Genomic DNA, 9,050 nt, shown 5'->3' on the forward strand with positions numbered 1-9,050 from the left:
GAGCCTACCTTATTTCGCCTATAGAAGATGTTTAGGGATTGCATTAAATTAGGAGGCAGACTCTAAGTTTGAGAAGCTCTAGAATATTGTCAAGGACATGTTCAAGATGTTTAAATGAAAGTGGTGATTTTAGACCAAGTATACCTTTTGCAGCCAATGAACAAGAGTTACCAAGTTCGGAAAAGTATTTCCGAGTGACTGAGAAGTAGTTGTGTCGGACCTGGCCAGTCCACATGGCCAAAATCTCAGTAGTCGTCATATATGGGTCTTTAAACCTATATATTTTAAACCTTCATCTGAAAAGCCAAACGGGTTCAGACTATTAGGTCATTTTGCTTCGACCTTTCAGTCAATTCATTTCTACCCTATGGTTATTCATTTTCAATTGTTTGGCAAATTATTGAAACACTTTGTCTAATTGCCATTTGTGATTTGAATCATTGTGATCTACTAACTGTTGGTAGATTTTTTGTGACCAAGGATAAACAGATACTCATCAGATTAAATCAGTCAAACACGTATGCTTCAACCCAAGGGTCAAGCACGTAATGCATCAGACAATCTCTTGTGCATTTAGTAGGACATTATTTGTGTATTTCGAAAACGACGATCATTTTGATGCTTTTGTATGCCCTATGTTGGCTTAGTTATTTTGACTAGTATTAGTACGGAAACGCTGGTTCATAGGGCATTTCGGAACTGAGCCCTTTCATGATGACCTTGCAAGATAGCCAGTTCATCATGTATAATGCTTGGATAGATCACCATATCTATATTCAAATGTTGTTGAAATAGTCCTCATTGATATTAATTTTCCCGTGTCTATGTAGCAACCCTATCAGTCTTTTGCGGCAAGTCACTTCCGCTATGTTATTTATATACTTTCATGAGAAAGAGTGTGAGCAAGATTTGAGAATCAAGAAATGGTTTACAGAAGTGATGATATACAATTGTATGTTTTGATGATTGTATGTCGACTCATTAGTATGCCACCAAAACAAGGGCATCCAAGAAGAGGGAGAAGAATTCCCTAAGGTAATGAAGGTACTAGGGCTAGGAAAAAAAAAAAAAAAAAAAAAAAAAAAAAAAAACATAGCCCCATCACCCATATAACTAGAACATAGAATAGATGAACTATTTCACGACAAAACTCACCTGCCTTCAGTAGGACATGAGATCCAGCAAAAGCTGAGACTTGGGTAAGAGCTTTTGAGTGCATTTTCAATTTCATTTGCGTTTTACAGACCAGGAAGGAAAGCACAGAGAAAAAATGATGACAGTTGAACAATTAGAAAATTTTACGTGGGATCATTCTAAACAGAAATATATGATAAGTATATACCCCAAAGCTATCGCAAGAAGAAGAAAAGTGGATTTTACAATCTAAAGTAGGGGAATAATGACCGTTACTCAATACGATAGGATGTTCAGTGATATGTCGAGAGAAAGACCAGTAACGACGCCTATGCCAACACCTTCACAGGCACAAACTCAGAACATTTGAGGAAGAAGAAAAGAGGACAACAGTAACAGTTGTCAAGCGAAAAAGACACCATGGCAGGGGCAATCATCCCAGCAATAAGGCTACAAAAGCCAAAAGGGTACTCCTAGACAGATAGGAGATAACCAACAAAGAATCTTGCCCTGCCCAAATTGTAACAAGAACCATGGTAGATGCTGCAATAATGGAAGAGTGGAAGTGAAGGTTGTTACACAGTAGCCAGAAGGGCATTATGCAAACCGTTGTTTAAATAAGGAACAAGGGACGGGTCTATGCTGAACTTGCTTGTCCAGGCTCCGTATCTGCAAGCAATCCATGTTTTGCCCCACCACACCAAGAGTAGTAACCACGCCAACAACAACAACAACAATAACACATGTGTGCTTGAGCTTAAAGCTGAGCATAAATTCACTCAAAGTCATGGTGAATAACTCGTATGTTATACCGATGGGAGACATTGATGTAATCTTAGGAGTGGATTAGCTAACTGTGAACCAAACTACCATCATTTGCAACAAAAGACAAATTTCTTTTCGACCCTTGGAAATGAACTGACACTTTTCCATGGAATTAGCATGAGCAAGAGGAAGGCAATCATCTCCACCCTCGACGCAATAAAGATGATAAGGAAAGAATATTCGGACTACCTTGTGTATTTTTCATGGAGAACAAAGAACCGAGAAAAGCATCAGAGATGTGACCATCGAATGAGAATTTCTTGATGTTTCCTTAATATCTCGCCGATGTGCAACCATTCTTTTCGAAAGAGGAAAATTGGCACATTGAGAATGTGTATAAACTATAAAGAGTTGAACAAGGAGACATTCAAGAACAAGTACCCTTGTCGAGGATAAATGACCTTTTCGATCAGGTCAGAGGAGTGACTGTATTCTTAAAGATAGACCTAAGGATTGGGTATCATCAACTAAAGTTTTGGTCAAAGGATGTACCTAAGATGGCCTTCCGAATTAGATATAGCCATTATGAGTTCGTAGTGGTGTCATTCGGATTGACTAATGCACCAGTCGTGTTCATGGATCTCATAAACCGAGTGTTTCATCTATCCTTAGACAAATTTGACATAATTTTCAGAGATGATGTTTTGATCTACTCGAAAAACAAGAAAGACCATGAGAAACACTTGAGAATTGTCTTAAAAATGTTGTAAACATAGCGTCTCTATGCCAAGTCCAACGAATGCGAATTTTGGCTCAATGAAGTCACATTTTTGGGACATATTATCTCATGAGAAGGGATCAGAGTGGGTCCTGACAACAACAAGTTGTACACAAATAGTGATCGCCTACTAACCACTGCAACAAATTTATATTGCAACTTTGCAAGAAAGTTATTAATATTGCAATTTTGCAAGAAACTAGTATTTGGAGAAGTTTACATGTTTACAAGTGGGTGAATATGAATAACATGGTCTATTTATGAGTATCCTCTACTAATATGAACTTCTTGAACGGATAAAGTGTTGTTCATATTTTAATACTTGTATCTTGATATGTGGGGGATTTTCATTTGTTGCATAGCAATGAAAATCTTTTAGATGATGGTGTGTACGTATATCTATACATTGGATGGATGTAGATATAGACAGTTTGATGATACAGTAGCGAGTTATGTCAGTGGCACTGTAACCTAGTACTAGTAAGTGACGTTATACAGTTACTGCATCACAATTAGTACGTACTAAGATCATTTTTGCAACGTATATTCTCATCTTTTGTATGAGAAATCAATGAGGCAAATTTTCCCATGCTATGAAATGATCAAAGTAGTCATTTACTAGGCCGTTGAGCTTTAATTGCTTAGATGGTTGAATTTTTGTGTATAAGTTTTATAACTTAGTTGATTTATAGCTAATTAACAGCGATTGCTTTACTGATGGGATGAAAGCTCGATTTTGAGAATTTTGTGTATTTACTCGGCATGATGTCTCAAAGAAGCAATGAAAATCTGCTATCCGCCATGTGAATAATTTAAAGAACTACTCGTCCCCATCAACTTGAAAGAAGAATAGCAGAAGTTTTTCATTGTCAAAATCCCTTTATTGCGAGTTAAGCGGTAGAGTTTCAAAGAAGCAGTAGAGTTTTGCGAGTTTCGCTTGCTTAGATACAATGATCAAGAGCGCCTTCTTGTATGTTATTTCAACTACAAGGATCGACTTATTAGTGGGAGACGAAGCAGAAGATATATACCCTCGAGCAATTAGAGAATCTTATTTGGGGACAGTTCACAGAAATTTTTATGAAGAATATGTTTTCATAAGTCGTCGTCAGCAAAAAGGAGACGTAATTTAACAATTTAAAGCAAGGAAAGAAGACCATGGTTGAATATGATTGAGAATTATGTGACATATCTCGATATGCGCCTTAGAAGGTTGACACATATAGTAGTTGTAACTTCTCATAGAGTTTTGATGTAGTGCCCTTGCTTGTTGGCTAGCCAAACATTCCTTCAACTAATGAAGATATATCTCATTTCCATTTCTTCCCACCAAACTTTTGTTTGAGATCTTGATATAATTTAGTGCTTCTTTGGTGGGCACTATATAGCGTATCATGAGCTTTACTCTCAACCGTTCAGTATTGGGTACACAACTTTTCTCAAACATGATAGCAGTACCCCTAGCTTTTGGGCAAGTATTGATCTCTTCTATCATAATCCTTACCCGTAATTTTTCTAACTTTTCATATTTCCTTTGTATTGTAACAATTCTGATTCTCAAATCAGGAGTTACTGTTGAAATTGCAATTACAGCTTCTATGGTTTGTGGTGGTAAAACCACATCTAAATTCAACCTTTCGAATTCCTTGATCAATTTTCTTCATGGGTAAGGAGAAATCCTTAGTTAACTTGAGTTTTTCTACTCAAGGCATCCACTACTATATTCGCTTTGCGTGGGTGACAAATTATTCTACAATCATAGTCCCTTATTAATTCGAGCTATATTCTTTGCCTTATACTTAGATCTTAATGCTCGAATAAGTATTTTAAACTTTTATGAGGTGTATCAATTCCACATCTCGTTTCATAATACTATTGTTGCTAGCTCCAAGTTATGTTGAGCAATTCAGTTCTTGCGGTCTAAATTTTCATGACCCATTAACAATAACTCTTTCACTTTGCAACAATGCATAACCAAGTCCATCTTTGATACAGAGGACCGATTTTATATGGTCTTTCAACTTTGAGAATTCGGCCATATTTTAAAATAGCCTTTCATCCAACAATAGATGAGCAATTTGAGAGAAATCTTTAAACCTTGGAAGATGTGATATAGATTATTGTACTAGAGCGAAGAAGCGGCGGCTTTAGCAGAAGGGACGTTGGCAATCGTGGGTGAATCCGGGTTCCAAAACTCTCTTTTCAAAAATGATTTGTCTTTTCCCTAGCACGGTAGGAGTGAATTCCCCGCCTACAGAGGGCAGGAGACGACCATCTCAAGGTGCATCATGCGTACTCAGAAGCCGCATTATGCACTAGAACGAAGGATGAATTGGGAAAAAGCTTTTGCTACTCATTGAATTTGCCTACAATAATAATTTTTGGGCAACAATTGATATGACACCATGTGGAGCTTATTGTGGAAAGAAATATTGATCTCCACTCTATTGACATGAGGTAAGTGAAAGAAAAGTGACAGGACCTGATGCGGTTGAATAAATGATTACGCTTATCCGACAAAATCGACAACTGCTCAAGGAACCTCAAGAGCAACATAAACTTTTTGTAGAGGATGAAGTTTTTCTCAATGTTCCGCATTCCAAGAGTGCACAAGATCGATGTGAAAAACAAGTATCTAGAATTATTTTCTAACGTAGTCAAATTTCGAGGACGAAATTTCTTTAAGGGGGAGAGGATGTAACACCCGGCATTTTCACTACAGTTTATATTATTATTATTATTATTATTATTATTTTCTATTTTCTATTATCTAACAGAAGAAAGAGAAGTAGAATCACTGAGATGAGATGAGATGAGATATTATTATAATGTCCTGAGCTTTTAATTCAGTGATTGCATAATTTGAATAATTAAGTATTCTTGCATTCTTTATTATTTTCATTCTTGGAAGCAAGTTTATAATTCCTAGTTAAAGGGATTATTTTATTATTTTCAGAGATGAGATTGGTGATAAATACGAAATATTATTAGTCGATTTATTGCTCGACTAATTGAAGTGACTGATGTTATTTAATTATTTGAGTATTACTTATTATTGAGTTTATTGATTTAGTAATCAAGATTAATTACTAAATCAATAGTGTGAATGATATGTGAATATTTATTTTTTTTTATCTTCATGAATGTGAATAGCTTTGATAGAGTATTATGTGAGTAGCCCTATCAAATTTTTATAATTGGAGAATATTTATCCAAATATTTTTTCCAATTTAATTGTTGATAGAATTAGTGTATTATATATATATATATATAGTTTTTATTAAATTAAGGTTAAAGTATATATATATTTCATTCTAAGTGGGCCGAGCAGGCATCAATTTGAATTCTCAATTACATGGTACCAAATGTTTTTTTATTAGTGCACAAGTTTCAATAAAGAAAGGATGACTAAATATGTGTATTAGAATTAAGAAAAACTCATTTCCCTTATTTTTCCTAAGCTGTCGACTTCTCTTCCTCAAGAACAGAACCATCTTTTTCTTCTTTCAAATTTAATTCCGTAAGAGAAATTCAAGTAGTAGCTGCAATACCTTAAAAGAAAAGGTGAATTCTTCGATTCTCTATCTCTCTATGATTTTAACTTGAAGAAAATTTCTGTTTTGAAATCTAGGGTTTCTTCGAGAATTTGGAGATTTTATGCTAGAGTTAAAATATGATTGTAATATTGAGATATATTATGTTTTTGATGTTCCTAAGCATGATTATGGTGGTTAATTGTATTAATTCTTACTTGATTTCGAGTTTACTCAAGTTAGTATGAACCCTAGGTTTGAGGTTGAGAGTTTTGATTATGTTCTTGAATAATTGGACTCATATATGTGTTCTTGAGTTGGAATTATGTCATATATGAGTAAATTACGAGTTTACACCATATAGGATGTGAGATTGAGTTTGTTAGTTTAATGAAAATTGGGGCTTTTGAGATAAGAAGGTTTATATGCTATTTATTGATGGATGTAGATATATTATGATGTGATTTTATCAAATATATGGAAATTAGAACAGCCCTAATGTGTGGAAAATTGTTATAAGAATTGTTATGTTGTAACTTGTTGGCTTTGTTGTGTTAAACATGAGTTAAGTTTGAAGTTAAAGCATGCTAGTATGTATTATGATCGTGTATTTGAGTCTACACATTTTATTTGGCCAAAGTATGAGTTATATGTTGAATTGAAACAAAGAATACATTGATGTCAGTTTTTAACTTGGCAGAGCAGTGTCTTGGGGGATGATTTTAATGATGTTCCCATAGTCCAAATGAGTTGAAATTTTTACTGTAATAACTTTATCATGAGTAGTACGTTTCTGCAAAATTTCAGCTAAATCCGAGACCATTAGATGTGTCAAACGAGTTTCTGAAATGTACTGCGCGAAGCAGCGAAGTTCAGTGGCAGATTTTGCCTTTTGTGAGATAATTTCATATACACTTGAGATATTGTATTTTTGTAACTTTCTAATAAAAATAGACTTTGAGAGATTTCTAAAAATGTAAAGTTTGTATTTTTTCTTTAAAGAGGTTGATTTTATATGATATTTCAAAGTTGAGATTCATATATGATTACATATTTGAGATTTCTTACTTGAGCAAGTTATTAATAGAACTATGCTAAGTGATTGATGTTTAGTTATTAATTGTAAGCTAATCTATATAGAATGGATTAGGTTACTCTTAAGCTTTTCTCAATTTGAGATATCCCAAGAGATGTGATGTTACTATTTTGCTTTTAGTTAAGTCCATATAAGTAGAATACTCAGATTAGAGGATGCAACTTTCAAGTGATAGAAGGTTCATTCAAGATTTACTTTCTATTTACTTACTTATTATCCAATCTTACGTGGGAACCTCATTATAATGAAGGTTCGAGTGGCTTTATAAAGTAAACAAGCAAGGATCTCTACTTCATTAAGCATACCAGGTGGGCATTACTTTTACTATACGTATATAGAGATCCCCTGCGTGTCGTAGGCCTCTTATACGAATGAATGCATGAGATGATTTAACTGTTAATTTCAGTTTTACATATATCTATCAAATGAGTTTAATGTTACATTTGAGCAAGTTATTTCGTTACAAAATATTTGAGTTAAAGTTATTTCAAGTATTGTCTTGCCATAAAATGTTTAAATTTTAGTATGATATCTATCTGCTTTGGCTTTGCCAATGATGCAATCGAATTCGGGTCCTGAGCAGTTGATAGCTATCCTGCCAGGGCTAGTGTACACCAATGACCGTGAGTCATCTAGCGGGTTGGCCGGTCAAGTGACCGTGAGAGGTGGCCACCTCTCCGGCACACAGTTCCAGATATGATAGATTACAAGAGAACTTAGTCTGCAGACCAACTTTAAGAATCACAAATGAATTTAGTAAGCTTGGGCCTTTTAGCGAAAAACTCCCTTGCTGTACTGTTTATGATGGCATGACAATTTACAGTTTTGAAGCATGTATTTTTATACTTAGGCATACGTGCCCACTGAGTACTTTTGTACTCAGCCCTGCATATATTTCTAAATGTGCAGGTTGAGCAATGGCTGATGAAGATGAAGTGATGAGCGGAGCTTTTGTCATAAGTTTAATAAATGGACTCTTGGATACATGTCTTCATACATGTAAACAGATTATGTTATTCCGCTGCATACTCTCAAGTAATATGTCTTTAAGCTAAGTCGGGTTCATCCGAACTTACGAGTTAATCGAGTCCTTGCGACTAAACAACAGTTATCTTATGATTGTCCCTCCTTAACAATGATTTGATTTCGAGCCTTCATTATTTATTCACCCCTTTCTATTCCCGCTTCTAATCTCCCTCCCTTAGTCATGGTTTCCCCGACTTAATTATCCTTAACCAAGTCATGAGAATTTCCATCAGTAACAAAACGAATTGAAATACAATAGTAGAGAGATAGAACAATAACTTAGCTTTTAGAAAGGCATCGAACGCGGCCCTGCACAGTCGAGCCGCAACAACGGCAACTTCCTCGGCCTCATCGGAGCCCGAGAACGACAGCAGCGGCTGCCGAGGCTCCAGCTAGCGGCGGCGGAAGTTCGAGGGAGAAGATGGTTTCCGGCGATGACTCGCCGGGAAAAAGGACGCCGGATGATGGGGAGAAAAATCGAACGAGAGAGAGAGAAGAGTGAGCAGCATTTTTCTTGATTGAGAGAGAGCCGAGTGTTTTTGATAAAAGAGAGAGAAAGCTTTGATTAATATATGTAATAAAATATCTAAGAGATTAATATATTAATTATATGGTTCCAAACTCATTTAAATACATTAAGACATATAAGCCTAATTCTTATTGAAGCATAAAATCCATTTGAGCTTGCTTCTAACATAAATTAAATTACTCATGGGCT

General features: G+C 35.3%; 1 long non-coding RNA gene across 1 annotated transcript; it reads left to right on the top strand.

Annotated features, from left to right (window-relative positions):
- The first annotated feature begins 6,051 nt into the window (after positions 1–6,051).
- LOC131003092 (uncharacterized) lies at positions 6,052–8,463 on the top strand. The gene is made up of 3 exons (XR_009094534.1): positions 6,052–6,241; positions 7,557–7,614; positions 8,216–8,463. It is a non-coding gene; the product is annotated as an uncharacterized LOC131003092 (long non-coding RNA).
- The last annotated feature ends 587 nt before the right edge of the window (positions 8,464–9,050 follow it).

This window comes from Salvia miltiorrhiza, unplaced genomic scaffold, assembly GCF_028751815.1.
Source record: "Salvia miltiorrhiza cultivar Shanhuang (shh) unplaced genomic scaffold, IMPLAD_Smil_shh fragScaff_scaffold_67:::fragment_2:::debris, whole genome shotgun sequence".
NCBI lineage: Eukaryota > Viridiplantae > Streptophyta > Magnoliopsida > Lamiales > Lamiaceae > Salvia > Salvia miltiorrhiza.